Source organism: Camelus ferus, chromosome 1 (genome assembly GCF_009834535.1).
Source record: "Camelus ferus isolate YT-003-E chromosome 1, BCGSAC_Cfer_1.0, whole genome shotgun sequence".
NCBI lineage: Eukaryota > Metazoa > Chordata > Mammalia > Artiodactyla > Camelidae > Camelus > Camelus ferus.
The window spans coordinates 9927783-9948919 of record NC_045696.1 but is presented as its reverse complement, the minus strand read 5'-3'; the positions used below and the strand labels follow the sequence as shown (position 1 = coordinate 9948919).

General features: G+C 45.4%; 1 long non-coding RNA gene across 1 annotated transcript; it reads left to right on the top strand.

The window, feature by feature from the left end:
- Positions 1–1507: 1507 nt before the first annotated feature.
- On the top strand, positions 1508–20352 carry LOC116661125. Its single transcript, XR_004316886.1, has 5 exons — positions 1508–1617; positions 1773–1976; positions 5034–5371; positions 19425–19551; positions 20224–20352. It is a non-coding gene; the product is annotated as an uncharacterized LOC116661125 (long non-coding RNA).
- The last annotated feature ends 785 nt before the right edge of the window (positions 20353–21137 follow it).

Sequence of the window (21137 nt, the reverse complement as noted above, 5' to 3'; positions counted from 1 at the left end):
ACTCTACATTTAACTTGTCAAGAAAGTGCCAAACTGTTTTTCACAGTGGCTGCACCATTTTGTATTCCCATCAGCATGTATGAAGGTTTCAATTTCTCCTGGATAAGGTCTGAACCCTTGGTTTATTCAATGCAGTAAACCCTCCTGGGCCAGCCAGCTGCTTGCTCTCTGTCTTTCCTGCTGTGGCTGGAGGCCCTGGGAGCAGCCAGATGGTCCCTCACTCTCATCCCCTTGGTGACCTCTCCTGGTGGATCACTCATGGCCACTCATGTAGGCGGTTCTTCCAGAATCAGAGTGTGGACTCTAGCAGTGAGGGCAAGGGTGCAGCTGACTGGAACCTCTGGGGCAGTCATGGGGACAGAGGACAGCTCTGGCCAGTGTGGGGATAGTCCCCATGGTCCTGACTTGATCTGAGTCCAGTCCCTCTTCCTGGCTGCCTCCTGCCTTCCTAGCTGAGGAGTCAAGTCTGGGGGATCTGTTTACTCCCAGCCCACATTTTCCAGCAACTCCCGACTCTGATGTAATGGGTCTGCTGATCCCTTTGGGGTTTTCTCTCGTCCTAGACTTTCTTCTCCTGCCCTTTCGACTCCAACCCCTTATTTTTCCAGTGCACCATGGACTGGCTTTTATAGCTCTTTGGTCCTTAAAGAACATTCCACTGTCTCCTCGGGGAGAGGAGGAGGCATCCTAGTTTATACTCAGACACATGCCATAAACTCATAAAAACTCACACATAACCCACAGTAACTCATTTAGACACAACCAACCGGGCTGAGTTATCTAACTTAATGTATTGTTTACTCTCAGTGCTGTAGAGTGATGGGAAGAATGTGAGGTCAGAGGACCCCTTGCTCTGATGGGGTGGCCTTAAGCTCTCATCTCCTCTTGTGGGGGGATGAAAAACCCCATGGAACCAGCCTCCGGGTCACCATGAGCGAGTGGATGAAAGCCGGTGCCGGCAGGCCTCTTTCACATGGCAGCATTTTTATCTCCAGGACCGAAGGGAGCCATTTCTTACCACACTTGCCTCGGATGACCAAACAGCCCGCTGCCCTTCCTGGTGGGATGTCCTTTGAAGAACATTCTGGAAGTGGGAGTTTGGCCCAAAGCAGCTCAGAGGCTGAGCTCCTGCCTCAGAAGGAGGCTGAGGAGGTGGTGATGTCTACGGAGAATCCATGAGAATCATCTCCATCTGGGGAATGTGGCGGGGGGTGTTTCTGGCGCCTGGAAACATTCCATTTTGGTTTTGAGTTCTTCGCAAGCTATTACAGGAAATGATGTTTTCAAAAACAAAGTTGTCCCTGGCCCGGGAGCACCAGGTCACTCCACGCAAACAGTCCCCGTCGGCTCAGGAAGGGCCCAAAATATGCACGTGCACGAGCGATACCGCGCGGCACGTGAGGCTGCATAACTTTCGCGGGCCCTTGCCTCGGTGTCCGGGTGGCAGCCCGGCTGTCCGCTTAGGAGTCGGCCTCCAGGCCTGGCTTTTGGCCTCTTCCTCACCTGTGGGGTCTGAGCCGGGATCTAGACTCCAAAGGGAAAGGACAGTTTGCTAGAGCCATTCAAATCCCTCCAACGCGTGTACTTCACTTTCACGGGAATTCTGTCCCCATCCCTGTAAGCCCAGCTCGGATTCTGCACGATATTTTATATTTGGAGGCACTGATCTGGGGAGGGGAAGGGGCAGTCAGTAGTGGAAGGTCAATGTTGTCTGCTTTCACTTTGTGTGTGTGTGATTGTGTCTTGCCAACCTTTTTTTTTTTTTTTTTCAGCCAAAGAAGAAGACAGATGTCTGTTTTTTGCTACAGAGCCCGAAACTCAGCTGCTTGCTCAGAAAACATCAGTTCCCATCAGTTCTCAAGGTTGACCCTGGCACTGGACTTTGGGGGCAGGAAGGAGAGGAAAAGGGGAATAAGAGGAATCTAGGAAGGATCAGTACTTCATTCCTTCAGGTCTCTGCTCCAGGCTGATGGAAGGTAAATAAAAGTAGTTTGGCTTGATGGGCCCTGGGGGGATGGTGGGTGGGGTAGAGAAGGGGTTTGAGGGGCAGCCTTTGTCTCTGAGTTTGCCCTGCTACAAGGCCCCCTTCCCTGCTCAGAATCCTGCCTGCCCCCAAATATACACCCCTCTGCACACACACACACCACACCCCTACCACACCACACATATACCTAACACCACATCCCCTACACATACATATACACTACACCACACACACAAACACCATACACACACACGACACACACTCACACCTCATACCCTGTGGGGTTGTGTAGGGAGCTACTCAGGAGAGCTCACCCTTTTGGAGAAACAGCCCAGATAAGTGTTTCCCAGGGCTCCCCTCACCCAGCCATGTCACTTGTCTGGGAAATATGGTAAATCCTTATTTGGCAGGATTTGCTAGGTGTATCAGCCTGCTAACGCTGTGTAACAAAGTATTTGACACAAACTGAGTGGCTGAAACAACAGAAATTGACTGCCTCACAGTTCTGGAGGGTGTGAGACTCTGTTCCAGGCTTCTCTTCTAGCTTCTGGCAATCTCCGCTGTTCCTTGGCTTGTAGATGTATTGCTCCATCTCTGCCTTCATTGTCACATGGCGTCCTCCCTGTGTGCATGTCTGTGTCCAAACTTCTCCTTTTTATAAGGGCACCAGTCATACTGCAGTAGGGTTTACCCTGCCTTATCCTAACTAATTATATCTGTGATGACCTTATTTCCAAATAAGGTCACATTCTGAGGTCCTAGGGGTTAGGATGTCAAGACATGAATTTTGGGAGACACCATTCAGTCTGTAACACCAGGTATACAAGTGCCCACCTGCCAGGGGTCACAGTCTTCTGGGGCTTTGGACTTTAGGGGCAAGACTTATGGCTTCTTGACCACATGTGTGGAGACTGAACAAGAGGCCCAGGACTTTGAGCAGGTTAGGTGCTTGGTATTATACAGATTGCAAAGACAAGCAAAGACCTGTGTGTCCCTGGGCCCTCAAGAAATGTACAGTCTGTTCATAATAAAACTCGACAATTGTCTAAAGTATCAGAGCCAGCAAAGCATTTCCATGCTCATTATCCAGTCAAGCCTCACAACTAACAAACTTGAGAGGCAGGTCTGTCAAGAATTCTTATCCCCACATCCAGAGAGAAAAAGTAACTTGTGCAAAAATCATGTTGTTGGTTGGAAGCAGAACTTGAGTTCTCAGACCCTGCTTAATCCTCTTGGGAGGTGGAGCCATGTATACAGGGGTGAGGGAGCTTAGGAAGGTTCACCTTGGGGGGGTCCAGAAAGGCTTTGTGAAGGAGGGGTCATCTGAAGCAGTCCTTAAATAAAATCTGAGGAAGGAGGGAGCTTTCTAATTGCAGGTGACAGTTATGCATAAAGGGCTGTCAACTGAGGTGTCCCTGAGCCACATAGTCCTTGGGTGACATGGTTTTCTCACCAGTAGGCAGCACCCATCACTATAGTCTGAATGTTTGTACCACCCCCAAATTCATGTTGAAACCTTAAAGTCAGGTGGGATGGTATTAGGAGGTGGGGTCTTTGGGATGTCATTAGGTCATGAAGGTGGAGCCCTCATGAATGAGATTAGTGTCCTTGTCATAGAGACCCCAGAGAGCTGGCTGCCCTTTCTACTGTGAGGATACAAGGAGAATCTTCCACCCAGAAGACAGCCCTCATCCAACCAAGCTGCCACCCTGAGCTTGGACTTCCACCTCCAGAACTGTGAGAAGAAAAGTTCTGTAGTTTATAAGCCACCCTGTCTGTGGTATTTTGTTACAGCAGTCCACATGGACTAAGACACCCATTGTCACCCATGCCTCATCCATTTTCCCCAGTTTCACTCAAAAATAGACACTCTATTAAAAAATAGATACTCCTGTGGTTTTCTCTCTATTGGGGCTCAAATCTGGTCCTTGAGACCAACAGAATCAATTCTCCTCTAACCTCTTCTCCCTCAGCAAGATTCTCTGCTGGCTTGGTGTGTGTTGATTAATGCAGATAAACCCAGAGGATGAAACCAAGCTGGACTCAATTGATTTTGGGCTCTGTTAGGACCCCCTCTGCTTCCCCATGGCTCAAACCCCTTCTGGATCACAGCACATCCGAGGCAGGACTCCTGTCTGCATCCCTCCAACCCTGGGAGGAGAGTGGCCTGCAGCTGTGCCTGCGGGATGCCGGCTCTGGCCTCGAGGATCCTTCCCATGGCAGAGCCGAGCTCTTCTCTGCACACAGCCCAGGCCGCCAGCCCCCTGCTGCCCACTGCCTGCAGGCTAGGGTGGGACTTGTGGGATGGGCAGGACCTTAGCAGGCCGGGATGTGGGGGAGAGGGGAGGCTGCAAGCATTTGACGAGCTCAGTGCTGTTCCCAGGTGCTTTCTGGTGTGTTATCTTGTCTGCTTCCTAGAAGGGCTTCCTTGGAGGACTGGGTAGATCCATTGTTGCCATTTAAAGCTGAGGTAAAGAGCCCTCCATGCCTTGCTCCAGGTCCCACAGTTAACAAGCCTTGAGTAAGACTGAACCCATCTCTTCCGAATTCAAGTCTCATTTCCCAACCTGATGCGGCCTCTGGGTGGAGGCAGCTTCTTGAGGGGCGATGCGTCTGACGTCCTGGCAGAAGAACCCTCTGTGGAGGCTACTTGATTTGCAAAGGGATGGGGAAGGGAGTGGGGCAGGTGCTGCTAAGAGCATCAGAATTCCTAGGAGGGTCTGCGGTTCTCCCACAAGTGATTTTCCTGGGGGGAAAGATGGTGTCTCCTGTCCAAGCTTGGATGAGAGGATTTGTGGAATGCATTTAAAACGAAGAAGGCAGACAAGGCTTGTGGAAATGGGTAACTGATTCAGCTAAGGACATTTACCAGCTCTCCCCTCAATCTTTTCTTCAGCACATTCACTGTTTTGCCTAAGTTTAAAGCAAAGCCCTTTTGGTAGTCACTTCTTTCCATTTAAGCACAGGCTCGGGTGGCAGGTAAGCACCTCAGGTGGCTGACAGCCCAGCCCGCTGACAGGTGAACGTGTCTCCCATGTGACCTCTATAGGGGAACAAGATGAAGTCTGACTCCAAGCAGCTGATGACCTCAGGATGGACTGGGGGTTGAGAGTCCACAGACCCCCAGGTGATCTGTGAGGGGCTGGGGATACACAGCATGGCCAGAGAGACCGGCTGGGAGAAGGTGCTGTTCCTCCCTCTGAAGCCTTGTGGCAGCTGCCAGCTCAGACTTTGGACCATCACCCTGACCAGACACCAGGTCCCAGCCACTGGGTGTCAGACCCCGGGGAGCTGAGGACATTGTGAGGGCCTGACCCAGGCTGTGCACCCATGTTGTCTAATGACTGAGGTGCCTCCCACTTCCTCAAATGCAAGTTTCAAGTACAGGTGAGTATTGTGATGAGTGAAATACCAGTTTCAATGTTTCATTAATACATCCTTGTTCAATAGATCCTCACAATGTATACTAACATTTAACATGTACTGAGGTATAATGAGGACAAATGGAATTATCTGACACTGCTATGGGCTGAATTGTGTCCCGTCTCTGAATCTGCATGTTGAAGCCTTAACCCCCAGTAGCTCAGAATGTGACTGTATTTGGAGATGGGGGCCTTTAAAGAGCTGATTAGGTTGAAAAAAAAAAAAAGATTATAAGGTTGGGGCCTAGTCCAGTCTGACTGCTGTCCTTATGAAAAGAGGAGATTAGGACAGAGAAAGGCACACAGGGACCACCACATAAGGACACAACCAGAGATGGCTGTCCGCAAGTCAGAGAGAGGCCCCTGGAGAAATCAACCCTGCCGACACCTTGATCTTGGACTTCCAGCCTCCAGAAACGTGAGAAAATAAATGTCTGTTATTTTAGCTGTCTAGTCTATGGCAGTCTGAGCAGAACAACAGATACTAAGGGGGCTGTCCTGCTTCGAAAGTTGTCTAGCACTGTTCCCACTTCTGATCATGTGTGGAGTTAAGGAGTCACATGACAGGCTGGAGAGGCTGGTTGGCTGGCCAGTTCCCCCCATCCCCACCCCCAGGCATCCGTGTGAGATACTTAGCATTGATACTCTCAGTCTTGAGATGCTTGCCTTTGGTGGGTGAACCCCCTTTTGTTGCAAGCCAAGCCCATTAAGCTAAACAGAAGGCGGCAGACAGGATGGGAGAAACCAAGGCTGCAGCCAGGACCCCAGCCGATGACCACCCACCCACCCAGGATGCTGGCCCTCATCTTTGCCCCGCAGTGTGGATGCCTTTGTGGCTGCACTGGAACGGCTTCCTGTGGGTCCAGCTTCTCACCATCACTGCTCCGGGGTCAGACTCTGGATGGGCTGAGCCCAAGCCATGTGCTTAAGCCCTCATGGCAACGTTGGCTGGGAAAAGGGACCGGTTTATGTTTTCAGCTTTGGCACCAGGACTGCCTCCCACAAGATGCATCCATAGGATGACAATGTTCCCCAAATGCAGGGATGCTGGGCAGCCGAAATAACCACAAATGTCTTCTAATATTGGGATAAGTGTGTTTGTATACACACACATGGAATGGGGTTGGGGATCACCTCGATGAGCAGAGTGGTGAAGAGAATGAGCTTTGGCAGCACACAGATGGTTCTGAGTGTTGGCAACCTCACTTACTAGCTTTCGAGCCTGGCTTTTTCTACAACCTAAGCCTCAGTTTTCTCACCTGTAAAATGGGGCTAATAACACCTACATCATAAAACGGTAGACATGATTTTTGTGGTTGTTGATGTTATTATTAGAAATATCATGATAGCCATTTTGTGACATGCGTCATGGGCTCCAGGACTAACTACAAGATCTGATTAGATTGCTCCTCCAGATTTTTCACCTGTCTCTCTGGACGCAGACGGTCTTTTTCACCTCAGAATAAGAGCCATCGACATGCAGGTGCTTTCAAAAGGATTAACCTAAGCTCGAAGCATGAGATTTTTATTGCTGTTTCATCCTGTGATGGGTGGTCCTCCAGCAGTGTTTTATAAAAGCTATGGCTCTTTGGGTACACCCAAAGTCCTTTGTAGCACTCACCTTCAGAAAGATAAATAGAAGGGGAAGGAAATTGCAAGAGTAAGAGAAAGCAGAACAATTGAGTTTCCCACTGGAATTTGCGAGGAGATGGAGTTTGGGAGTAGGAGTGCGGACGGCTAGTTCAGTGGCTGGTTTTATTAGCAAACGGGCCGGTTATGAGAAGTCACTGGCATTTATGGACATGAAATTGTTACAGGGTGGGCACTGGGACACAGAGAGACTCAGCGCATGTGGAGGGCCAGTGTGTGCCCAGCCAACGCACACAGCACCCTTTCTAATGGGTCCTTTAACCACAGGACTTCTGTACCTTTTGTAAATAGATAATGCTGCTTGGAGTGATCCTGGCGTCATGCAGATCCAGAAACCATCCAAGAAAGATGGGATCGTATTCAATAGGTTTTTACTGTGAAGTGTATTTCATTGTGTTCTAATTCTTGGAAACTTAGGGAGGAATGAGTGATGTAAACACCAATTCTCTATCCACCACAATGCTTAACAGAGCAGAATACCTTGTTCTTCTACCTACTCAAATAGTTACCTAATAATAACAACTAATAGTTACCTATAAAGTTGGCACAGCGGACTCCTTTTCTTTTCTTTTTTTTTTTTTTGTACCGAGAGAAAAATAAGTACGTGGTCAATTTTTGGATTGCATCACATTGGAAAAAAAATTTACCTAAGCTCCAATGCTCCTTCTGTCATGGTCTGACTTAGTGATACCCTGGTAATGGGGAAACCAGAGGAGGGGCACTGATGGGCACAGTGCTGCGAGGGAGCAGAGAGAGCTGGGTAGAGGAGATGGATTTTGAAGCAATAGGTTTGAAGGACTGATCCATAGAGTTAATAGGTATCTCCTGAGCACTGACAATGTGCCACGCACAGTTCTAGGCACTGGGGATACAACAAAGAATGGAATGGACACCACCCTTGCCCTCGTGGTAGGTATGTGGTTTTCAGTTTATTCTAGGCCAAAAGAACGAAAGTTGAGAAAGATGGAGGAAAGAGGGAGTGTTGTGTATGCTGGCTGCAAGTGGGCTTTTTTTTTTGGGTGGGGGAACATTCATTCCATTCAACCAGCATTTACTGACCGCCTACCATGATAGGTTTTGTGCCAGACACTGGGGATACAGTGATGTCCAAGCCCCATTCCCAGCACTGGAAAAGTTCAGAGTCTGGAGTTTGGAGGTGTAGACAACACGTCTGAGCTCTGGAAGAGGGAGGCTCAGAAAAAGAAGATGCAAACCTTGCTGGAGACGGTGTGGAAGGCTTCCTAGAAAGAAAAGGGGGGGGGGTACGTCTCCATCTTAAAGGATGAATGAGAGCTTGCCAGATAGCACAGGGAGGAGAAGATTCCAGGAGGAGGGAATGGAAGATATCCATTGGGCGAGGGGACACAAGAAGGCAGCTCTCAGGCAGGGAAAGGCTGATGGTGAAGAGCCCTGATGGGAAATCTGGTTTCAATTTAATCTGAGACATGATGGGGCCACAGCCAGGTTCAACGAGTAACTCAATGAAAATTACATTTGGGGTTGATGACGTCTGAGTGCTTGTTCAGAATCATGTTCTTAAACAGGGAATGCCTATTAGCAAGATAATTAAGGCCCTTAATAGGAAGGACCATAATTTGTTGGGTTTTAGAAGACTTAGAGGCTGAGGAACAACAGTACAAAACAAATATTGACTGAGTTGAGGTTTGCCAAGAAATTCAAGTCTGCACTGCACTAATAAAAATGAAATGAAAATACCTTTCTGTGGAGACTAACACTAAGGCAGTGATGACTATAATGAATCAGAAATCCTTTGTCCATAGACCATTCTGGTTGACAATAAGAGATTAAACATTACCCTAATGGTAGGGAAATTATTAATAGCTGCTACTTATTTATAGCCATTTATTGCCAGTCTCTGGGGAAGGGGAAGAAGCAGAAAGGTGCAGGTACAGATGGCTTTGAAGCACGTCAGCAATGCCTGTCGTTTCTCCTTTCTCTTCTCTCCATTCCCTTTTCCAAACTGAAAAGCTGGGACTCGGTGCCCAGGTGGAGGAGCAGGGAGGGAGGAGCAGAGCGATCTGGGAGATGGCTGAGGAAAGCAAGAACAACAGTTCAGATTCTTTATGTAGTCCTTGGTGTAACTTTACTCTCATTTAAATTTTTCCCGCCTTGTAATTTAGTGAAGTTGGAGCTTCAAAGTGTCAAAGTGTCTCTGGACATCACCTCCAGCCGTGGCTCTCAGCCCTGGCAGGCACCAGAAGCACTTAAACAGAAGGCTGAAAACTGCACGTTCCCACTCCACCCCCTTTCCTGGGTATTCTGTTTCCCTAGATGATGATGAGTAGAAATCCAAAATCTGTAGTTTGTAAGGTCCCACGGGGGAGTCAGATACCTCGCCTGGGTGGAGGCACTGACTTGCAGGCTCATGGCTGCTCTCTGGGGTTCTCTTTAAGTTGTAAATAGCCCTGGGGAGGTGGAGCTGCTCTGAACTGTAGATGGCTGAGTGAACTGCTTTGAATAGGCTGCCTTCCCAGACATGAGTGAGATTTGCGTGACTTTATGGTGTGGGGAGTAGGGGGTTCAGAGGAGGGCTCTGAAAGAACGTTCTGGAAGGGGTTTGGAGCATGGAAGCATTGGGCATGTTAGGGCAAGGAAGAAGGGACAAGGTAGGAAAGGTCTCGGTGGTAGGAAAGGCTTCCAGGAGGGAGAAGAGAGGGCACCCAAGGTGCCTCTGAGAGCCCTCCCCTGCCTGGGGATTTATTGTGCGCACCACACCCCTGGACCTCAGAGCTCGCTATCTCCAGCCTCTCCCCTTCCCTGCAGGTGGGTGGGGCATACCAGCCTGCTAAGGAAATTCTTGGAAAGAAACTGCAGTGCAACCATCTAAGACTGGTACTTTTCCACTGCATGTGTTGATCTTTGCTTCTAGAACTCCTGGCACGTACACCCCTATGATCTCGTAAGGGGCTGGGGCTCTCCGGAGGGACTTTAAGCTTTGGCTGCACCCTGTCACGGTGGCGCTATGAGTCTGTTGACGTCACCACCTTAAGTTTTTCTCCTCTGACTCATTCACCATCTTCAGTTCTCCTCAGTCTCGTGTCCACCCATCTTCAGAGATTTGTGATGAAGGGATGTGTTTTTTCACTGTGGCCTACGCTTGCCACCTGCCTCCCAATTTTCCTCTTGTCTTCAGAAACTAGTTATTTTTACGAAGGAGCATGCGTCCCTCCAAACCAATCTGAAAACAAATATGGTTTTGGCATAACGAGCCTGCCTCCTCTAAGGTAACGGCTGCTCAGTCCCAGTAGCTGTCACTTCCTTCACGTGAGTGGGGCGTGTGTTTCCTCTCGTGGTTCCTCTTTGTTTCTCTGCCCGCCCCGCTCTGTGGACGGGACTCCTCGCTCCAGACCCCGCATATCTGATCCGTCTCATCTCCTGGAACCAATGGGCAGAAGATTCTGACCACGTTGTTGTCTTCCTTCAAAATCTCCTCCAGCAGCTTAAGATTTTTGCTGCAAGACTAGGCTGGTTTCCTGTCTGTCATCCTTATCAATGTCTTCTCTTTCTGGGGTGAGTCTGGTGGGCATTGCTTTAGTTTTGTCAATTCCATACATATTCTGTGCTCGGGGTCATGAGGGAGACAAAACTAAAAGGGACTCATCCCACTTCAAGAAGAGATTTCCACGTGATGGAATTTTCTTTCTCATGAAATAACCTGAGAATAAACAGTCTAGTGTTGGGAACCAGGGCTCCTTCTGTCTTAACTTTGCCCCCTTTGCATGATCTGAGATACTTCTCAACCAAGTCTTGATCCAGTCCTGATCCGGAAGTTGCCTTTATCACTTCTGTTCTCATCCCACTTGCTAGCTGTTAGTTACATGGCCATACCTAGAAGCAAGGGAAGCTGAAAAATGTAGTCTTTTTCTCTGAGTGTCTGGGAACTCAACTGAAAACTCCATTAAATATTCAAAGATTAAAAAAAGTTTCATGCATGTATGAAAAGGCTGTGTATTTCCTAATTATTAAGTGCATTTTCTAGTTACTGGGTACAGAATATTGGGTGTATATGGTCATTAGGTCAAGCTTGTTCATCATGTTGCTAATTTTTGTCTGCCAAACTTTTCAACAATTGAGACCTATCAATTGAAATTTCCTCTGTGATAATGGATTTGTCAGTTTTCCCATGAATTTCTATCTTTTTTGTATTTTGAGCTAGTTAATTAGATGCATTCATATTTCAAACTGCTATGTCTTCTTGGGGAACCAACCCTTTCTTCACTATTGAGTGATCCTCTCAAGTCCTAATTATGCTTTTTCTCTTAAAGTATATTTTATCTAGTATTGACATCTGTCTGCTATCTTTTTTCATTCTTTAATGTTTAAGCAGTTTATGTTTTTAATGCTTTAGATATCTTACCAATAGTACATACATAGATTTGTTTTTTAAATCTAATCTGACAATTTATGTCTTTTCATTGGAAAATTTAGACCATTTATATTTATGTAATTTTTGATGTATTTAAATTTGTTTCTGTCTTCTTAATTGTAATTTCAGTAAAAAGATTAAAAATAAAAAATTTCTGTTTTGGTTGCTTAGAAAATTCCATATCTGTGTCTTTTCTTTAGCAAAATAGCTTTAGCATGCTTTCGTATCCTTTCAACGTATCTTCACTGTGTTAATATCCATCCACCACAACAAAAAATTCCAAGATGTGTGATCCTCTTCATTTCACATATTTCTTGTAGTTTCTTCTGGATTTGTTTTTCTTATTTGAGTATCCTACCTTCAAAAAGTGTTTTGAATGTGAGTCTTAGCATGGCTGACTTCCTCAAGCCTTGTATGTTGGAGGATATTTTTATTACATCCTCATATTTGAATGACACTATTGCCAGGAATGGAATTCGAGGTTCAAAGTACCCTTTTCAATGCTTTAAATCTAATACTCCATTATCTTTTTGTATTCAATGTTGTGGTTAAAAAATGTGATGTCTACCTGATTATTTTTCCTTTGTAGATGATGTGCTCTTTTGGAGAGTTTTCAGAATTTTCTCTTTGAGTAGATATGCTTAAATTTAATTCTAATATGTGTAAGTGTTGGATTTTTCCCTCTTTCTCCTCTTTTGGAATTCTGTACACTCTTTCAATTTGGAATTATTTATCTTTAATTCTGGGTAATTTATCTCCATTAATTCTTCAAATATTTCCTTCTCTCCATTTTAATTTTATTTTGTGACTCCTGTTTTTGAATGCTGGTGATTCTACAGATTTCTTAACTTTTCTTTTATTTTCCATTTCTGCATATTTCCCTATTTTCTTTCTGGAGACATCCTCATCTGATTTTCCAACTCATTAATTCATTCTTCAGCTGCATCACTTTAACCAGATAGCAGATTTACTGTGTTATTTATTCCCATTCTATAATTTTCCTATCTTGTATTTTTCCCTATTTTTGTTTTATATCCCTATGTTCTCATGAACAAGGAGAGAAAAGGGGGAAGCCCAGGGAAAAGCCTCAGGTAGGGCACCCCCATTTGTTGTCACCCACCAAGCAACTCTTGAGGCCAAGTCTTCCCCTTCAGATTCCCAGGGGGAAGCAGTACTGGGAAGAGGAACTTACAGATTTTCATCAACCAACCCTGGGGTTGGGAGAGCAGGGAATGCAGAGGCTACTCAGCCTTCACTTTTGTTCAGAAACATTTCACTGGATTGGGCTTCTGGACTGCCTTAATTTTGTCCCTAAACCAGCAATCTGGGCCATTACTACCAATTTCTAAAGGGTGAGGGCAGCTGTTGATTGTCCCAAGGCAAGGGTAGGGAAGAAGAGCAGAACTCAAGCTGCTTTTTCTACTTTATCCTCCTAGAGTGGCACCTTAGCTGTCCTTGCCCCAGGCTGCAATACCTCTCCCCTACCTAACACACACAGCAGTTGTTTTCCAGAGTTCTCATAGTTTTTCCTTTGGATCCTGGATTTTGTGTTTCTTACCTCAATTGAGTTGATTCTGAGGGAGACAGGTAATGATTTGTGTAAATTTTCCATTGTGGCAGGAACTGGAACTTCAACAGAGCCCTCTGCAACCACAGCTCTGTTAGTTAAGCCAGAGGAAAAATAATAATGTGTATAATATATAATATATGTAAATTACATACTATAATATTATATTAAGATTATATATGAGATATATATATATATAAAGATTACTATAAGGAATTACTAGATTTATAAGTTAAAATAAAGTATAAATGTATCTTATTTATACAAAATACATTTATATATCTTATATAATATAAAGTTTATCTAAATCTTACATACGATTTGTATATATGTATATATTTATATTTATTAAAAGGAATTTTTATAAGATTTATTATAAAGAATTGGCTCATGTGATTATGGGGGTTGGCAAATCCAGAATCTGCAGGGTGGGTTGGTAAGCTGGAGACCCAGGGGACCCAGGAGAGCCAGTGTTCCAGTTTGAGTCCAAAGTCAGTCTGCTGGAGAATTCCCTCTTGAACAGGGGAGGCTGGTCATCATTCTGTTCAGGCCTTCAACTGATTGGGTGAGGCTCCCCCATATTATGGAGGGCAATCTGCTTACTCAAAGTCCACCAATGTAAATGTTAATTGCATCCCAAAATACTCTCACATCCAGAATAATGTTTGACCAACTATCTGGGCACTCCATGGCCCAGCTGAGTGAACACATTAAATTAACCATTACACCCACTATTTAAAGTGTAGTCTAAGGACCAAGGTTGGCCTCACCTGGGAGCTTGTTAGAAATTCAGAATCTTGGGCCCCACCAGAGAATCTTCATTTTAACAAAATGCCTATATTTTAACAAGATATAAACCTCCATTTATTGAGCCTGAGCTTCACATCTGTAAAATAAGGAGTTTGGATTACATGAGAGACCCTTCTGGACATGCAGGGACCATTAAAAATACATAAACACTGTCTGGGCTCACCTCAGACCAACTAAGGCTGAATCTTTGGGCTAGGACCCAAGCATTTGTGTAGTATTTTTAAAAACTGTGTTGATGATTCTGTTGCCCATTGAAGGTTAAGAACCTCTAGAGCAATGTTTCTCAAACTGAAATATGCACACAAATCACCTGGTGATCTTGTGAAAATGCAGACTGTGGTTCATGAGATCATGAGGCTGGAGACTGCATTTCCAACATGCTCCTGTGATACTGATGCTACTGCCCTAGGACCACTCTTTGAATCTATAGATACTACACTGGATGGTGTGTGAGATCCAGTTCTGAACTGCTCTGATCCCTGCAAATTGGGAGGGCTTCACAGTTTCACCAAGGTGAGCTCCACCCAGGATGTCTTAGTATCTAACCAGGAAATCTAAGGCCTTGCCCTTTGTGGCTTCCAGCATCTTCTGAATTCCCCACATCAAAGAAATCAGATGTCTTCCTGCTGCTGTTACCCACATGGAAGCAATTGTATAGTTCCTATGGAAATGTTGGCTCTATACCCCATGACTAGGGTAGAAGACTCTAGAAGACATTACTTGTGCCCTCCATGGGGTTGGGGAGATGGAGAATGGTTATTTGGTATCAGAGTGACCTCACGCAGAGACTGAGAAATTCAAGCCAGTGGGGGACCAAACTCAAGATGTGTTCCCCATGAACCCTCTGACATGGCTCCCACTGCAGCTCCATTGAATCCTCTCATCTCCTCAACTGGAATGACTTCTACTCACTGGCTGCCTCCTCAGCCTTTAGTTTAAAGCTTTGTTAGAAAACCTAACTCACCTGACCTGAGTTATAAGTATTTTAGGTCTGCTTCTGCTCTAGACTGCCACGTTCTACAGGAAAGCCCCCACCACTCTTTGCTTTCCTTCCAGCCCCTTCCACCATCCTTCCACAGTGGTGGCTGGGGTGAACCTCAGAAAGCCTCAGTGAGCTCACTTCACTCCCCTGCGTGGTGCCTCCCAATAGCTTTGCATGATGCTTGGAGTAGAATCCATCCTCATCACCATGGGGCCCTGAAGGACCCCTCACTGTCATTCTTCATCACTTTCCCCCTTGCTCACCACACCCTCTTGCTGCTCCCAATGCTCCAAGCTCACTCTTGCCTTGGCTGTTCCTTCTGCTCAACACACTCTTCCCCAGATCTTCATGTGGCTTCTTGTCATTTATTCCACAGCCTCAATGTGACGTCTTCTGAAAAATGTTCTCAGACCACCCTTCTAAGGGGTCTTCCCCATCCCAGCATGACTCTGTGCCTCATTATCCCATTTTGATGTCTTCAGAGCATTGATGCCTATTAGAATAATCTTATTTATTGATTTGTTTTCTTATTTATTGCCTTTAATATTATTTCTTATTTATCTCCACCCCTCCCACACCACCCCAACTAGATTGTAGACTTCACAAGGGACTCTATGGTTTAATCACTCTCTCTAGTGCCTACAACCTTGACCTTCAGGAGCAGGAAGTACCTGATTATTAATGGGATATGTCAAGAATCTTTCACTGTACTTAGTTCAGTGTGTTCACTTAGGAAGCTTTTAAAAAATTATTTCAACCAAAATATGGATATGATTTTAAGTGTTCTCCTGAAAACTAATGCACAGAGAAGCCATGACCAAAATAAGACACATCTGACAGCAAAAGTCTGGGACTCAGCTGGATGCCATGTTTCATCTGTAGAGGCACATGTCGGGTCCTGAGCTGTGGAACGTTTGCCAATCAGATTCAAGGATCTCATATGAAGTTCAGAATAAGCTTTTGCTTGTACCCCCTGCTCTAAATTCCTCTTTGGTGCCCAGTGGAAAGCTGGCAAGAAGCAGCTGATGGGGGCAGATGGGGTCGGTCCTGGATCTCTGCTGTGCTCTGACATCCGAACACCTCCGAGAAGATAGCAGCTCTCAGCAATTGGCACAGGGTCTCCATGGGCACAGTCGCCCAGTTCCAGACTGCTACATAGGCAGGCGAGAGACCGTCAGTGAAGGCGGCTGGTGCTGACAGCGGCGCAGAAGTGAGCCAGAGGCCAGCTGGAGATTGTGCTGAGGGCAGCCGGGAACAGGTCTGTGTCTCCACCGAAGTGTCAAGCCGTCCTCTGACACTGCTCTCAGGGGTTTTCCCACTGTCCCAGGTCTGTGTGATTCACCCCCGCCTGGCTGGCAGGGCAGAGGGGCAGTGAGGCACTTCCCTTGTGCTGTGGCTTCATCAGGCTCGCAGGGTGGTCCCTGGGCTCCTCCAGGTGGTCTTGGGTGGGTGGAGACTGGCATCCAAATCGCACATCAGACTGAATCTGTTTTCAAGGTGTTTTTTCCACTGGAGATGTGAATTTCCATTAAAAAGTGCAAAGTGAGCATTAAAACATAGCCATGATGACAGTTATTTGCCCAGAAAAAAACAATCCCTAAGTTGTATTTTGTGTGTTGGGGAAAGAAGAGGCATCAAAGGGTGAATAAAGGCAATTCGGGACCTCAGCATGCAGGTGGTTTTTATGGTTTTGGTTTCAACAAAGATCCCCGGAGATGGAGTGGTTCCAGTGATCACTTGAGGGGTCTGGTATGAACCACACTTTTGGTTCAGCTGAATTTAATTCAAGTAGAAACCGTGTGCCTACTCTGTGCCAGGCACTGCGTTAGGTGCTGGCTATGCAGCAGTGGACGGAAGGACTGTCAGTTCCTGCCCTCTTGGACCTTACTATTCAGTGGGAGATGCAAACAAATGTCCCTTCCATGGCGGTGTGATGACAGGAGGGAGCTGCCTCTTTCTCAGCTAGACCCAGGGACTCAAGACTCCCAAGACTCAGTTCAGGCTCCTAACCCACCGACCTCTAGTTGTTTGACTTTGGGCCAATTATTGAAGATTTTTTAAACCTTAGTTTTCTCAGCTAGGCTATGAGGAAATGACATCTGCCCTGTCTGTGTTGTGGGTTATGAGGATCTGATGAGATAGTTTATCTGAAAGCCCTTTTGAGTTTGTAAGGAGAAATTTGAATCGTAATCGGGACTACCGAGAACTTGATTTTGAAGTTTTCAATGATCATCTCTTGCTGTTCACGGCCACATGGTGACACCACTTGTTATCAGTGGGATGTGAAAACCAGAAAAAAACTGCAGTCAAGGTCTGTCCAGTACAGGAATCACTAGCCACGTGTGGCTGTTGAGCACCTGGAACAGGGCCAGTCTGAACTGAGACGCACGCTAGAATGTGAGCTTCATAAAAACAAGAAAAGAATGTAAAATGTCTCACTAACAGGTTTTAAAAATATTGATGACATGTTCACATGAAAATACTTTGGATATTGGGCTACATGAAGTATGTCATTGGAATTGATTTAATTACTTATTTAATGTGGCTACTAGAAAAATTTAAATTATATATATGGCTCACATTATATATATATATTTATTGAAATATAGTTGATGTACAATATTATGTAAGGTCCAGGTGTAAAAATAGTGACTCACAATTTTTAATGGCTATACTCTGTTTATACTTATTATAAAATATTGGCTACATTCTCTGTGCTGTACAATATAACCTTGTTGCTTATTTCACATGTGATGGTTTGTATCTCTTAGTCCCCTGTCCCTGCATTGCCCCCTCCCCCTCACATTACATTTTTCTTGGAAGCACAGCTGTAGAGGTTCTCTTTGGAAATTTTATTTCGTACACAATATACATAAACAGTCATATAATTTCAGAGGTATTGCAGACCCCTCAAAGCTCCATCTGTGAAACTCTAAAAATGGCTATTTTAGAGGATGCTTTCCATTTACACTCAAAATATATACAATGAATGTTCCTGTGAACTTAGAGCACTTTAGTGAGAACCATTACTGTGTTCCTCCAGGCAGGAAATGGTTTCATCATCACTGTTGTCAAAGAGGTTGCACAGAGGCCTCTTCTGGACTGTGTTCAATGCCCCTGGGTCTAGATGGGCAGATCTCTGCAGATAGGTGACCAACACATCCCTCCAGTTGTGGGCTGCAATGAAGATGCCCTGTAGTTTCACTCCTGAAGAGATTTTCCAGGTACCAAGTGAACAACCACAGTTTCTTCCCACCCTAGAATCTTTTTCCTTCTTGTGGAAAAAAGACAAAACGAAAAGGAAGAACCATTGACACGACATTGTAAACTGACTATAACTCAATTAAAAAAAAAAAAAAAGGAAGAATCATCCTTTCTGTCCCTTTTCTATTCCCTAGCTCTCTGAATCCACCCCTCCCCCCAAGTCATTTGCGGTGTCATCCGTACCCATCTTATCAGTTGAGGAACGAAGGCTCAGAACTGCTCAGAAACTTGCCAACGGTCACGGGCAGGAGACTTGGGATGTGAACGCTTTCAGGGTTGGTCGACAGCTGCTGCCAGAGGAAGGAGGAGGAAAGCAGGCAGGAGGGAGTCAGCACCCAGCCCCGTAACATCTCAGGAGAGGCAGGACACTGGCCATACGCACTCCCTTTCCTTATTCTGAGAAGGGTTTGATTGTAACAGAGGATCCGCCACAGACCAGATGCAGGGGATTCGCTGTGATTCTTGGGGAGCCAGCTTTTCATGGCTTCCGTTCAGAGGAAAACGCCTGCTAGATGCTTAACAGCAAAAAACCCCAAACCACAAACAAACAAACAAAAGATGAATCCATAGAATTTACACAGCTTAGGTTAGACGTGGTTCCCTGTCTAGAGGAGCCAGGGAAACGAACCATTTCATCCACAAAAGATGGGCTGGGATTGCGGTCTACCCTTAAACATGACACCACTGAGGGCTTCTGATTTGACTGTGAGCAAATGAAACACTGGTGTTTGGTCAAGTCCTGGAGGAGTTTGTTAGCTGGCTTGGTTCCCAAGCAGAAGCAGCCGATCACTGCCGAAGTTCTACGAGTGGGATGCCCAGTGGCAATATAAAGGGCAAACAGACAAGAAAGTCTTTCTTTCTGAGAATGTTTCCACTGCAGTTAGGTTAGAAAATGATCCAGGGGAAGATATAAACTAGCTCTTTCATTTAGCAAAATAAAATGCCTATCCACTTGGTAATCTGTGCGGTGGAAGTCCTAGCCAGAATCTTGTTTTTAAAGGTTTTGTCTAATTGGCCACCCCCACCCTTCTCCTCCCACTGCCCAGCATCAGGCTGCACAAGGATGGGGACAGTGGCCTAGCAGGTGCCGCCACATGGTGTGTCCTTGTGGAAGAGCTTCCGTGGCGTTTATATTAAATAACCACCGGCAAAAAGTGACGTGTTGCTGACAGGAGGTGTCTACGTTTCCTGGGGTTTTGTTCCAGTTTTAATGACTGTGGATAATGCATGGAATGTCTCAATTTTCAGAGTTGTGTTTTTTCATGAGACACTGCCACTCTTTCCGGGGAAGGAACTAGACATTCCTGACACATGATTTGGCAGGTCTCAATCACAACTGCTCCAATATTGGCTTTCAGGAACCCATTCCAGATTGGCCCAGACTGTCAAACCTTGTTCCGGCACCAGTTAGAAGAGTACTTCTGGGCCCGGGCCACGCTCTGAAAAATACTTGCTGAGTCTCCCGAGGGAGTCTGGTTGAGGAGGGTAAGTGATTTGCTCTTCAAATGACCTTTCCCTCCTTGGAGAAGAGCATGTAGTATCAGAGTGCTCGAGATGCTCCTGGCTTCCCCATAAGAATTTTATCAAGTGATGGCATCAAAGACCACCCCCCACCCCGCCCCATCCATGAACCAAGTGAAGAATGTTTTGTCCCAGCCCTGGGACATCTGTCCTCATTAGCTAATTCAACTGGTGGCACCTGTCAAATTAAAATGGAAATTGGCTTTAAGGTAAAAATACATTATATTCAAGGGTTGGGGCCGTGTCTTCTTCTGAGCAGTGCCTCAAATCCCAGTATTCCTCAAAAGATGGTCTGGAGACCCGCTTGCATCAGAATCAGGGGGTCTGTTTCAACTGCAGATTTGGGGGCTTCTCACCACCTACCAAGTATCTGGGAACTAGAGCCCAGAGTTTGCATTGTACCAACCCCCAGGCAATCCTGATATACCCCAAAGTTCGTGAGCCACTGGGTGCAAAATATACTTTCTGTATTTTTAAGCCATCACAGCAAATTGTGGTAGCCAAGAATGAAATTGGTTTCTTTTTGAATTTGTTTAACTGTATGTCTGTTGCAGGGAAATTTCGAACCACAAAAGACAGGGATCACGCTAAGCCTTTGCTTTTGCTGATTGATACATGTATCTTGTCTTTTCACAGTTATGGGTCCTTATCTGCCCAAGAACAGTAGTTCTAAGAAGTTGTTTCTGTGTGTCTTCTGGGAAGAATTTGTCCTTCAATATATGTGATTGCAACAGGTTGATAAAAGTAAAATAAAAACAATAAAACTATTTTGTTGAGTTTCTCATTTTTTTCTGAAGCAAACAGTCTTTAAGTGATAAAAAAAAAGCAATTTAGTGAAACTTACTCTTCATGACCTTACATAACAGAATGGATATACACTTGTGTATGCATATGCTGATTCCCGTATACGGGGTTACCCAAATCTGAGTTGCCTGGTTCTCATAAAAAAAAAAAAACTTTTTTGACTTGACACTATGCACAAATCTAGAATGATGTTTGTTGTTTAAAGGACACTGATATTAGATCAAGATCTCAAGGAGTCAAAAAGATCATTGATCATTTTCAGATACATTTGGGTGGATCTGAATTGCTTGTTTTAGGAAAAATTTAGTTTTAGTTTCAAAAATTTTAGTTTTAAACTATTTGGTTAACTTAGCCAAAGTCTATCACATTTGAAGCAAGAAGAACAAATGACTACCTCTCCCCGCAAAGTAACAAATGGATCTTCAGCCAAATAGTCCTTAATTACTGCAAAACAACTCTAGCTCTAAAATATCCCAAGCCATGTCATCTGAGGACCAGCCACATGAAGCCAATAAGACCAAATGAAGGCACCAACATTAAACTGAAGCCACAACATCTTTCTTATGAACAAAGGAATCTTTAGGCCATCAAGGAAGCTCTTTGCAGCTTGTCTAGTTAACCTAGAAATACCAGGGTGGTGCTCTGAGACATCCTAGTGAAGAAAGAAGAATGTTACTTTCTTCGCTGGGAGACCATGGAGAGTCTTGAAAGTGTGTAGCCAAAGTTTTGTTGGTTTTAGAGCACAT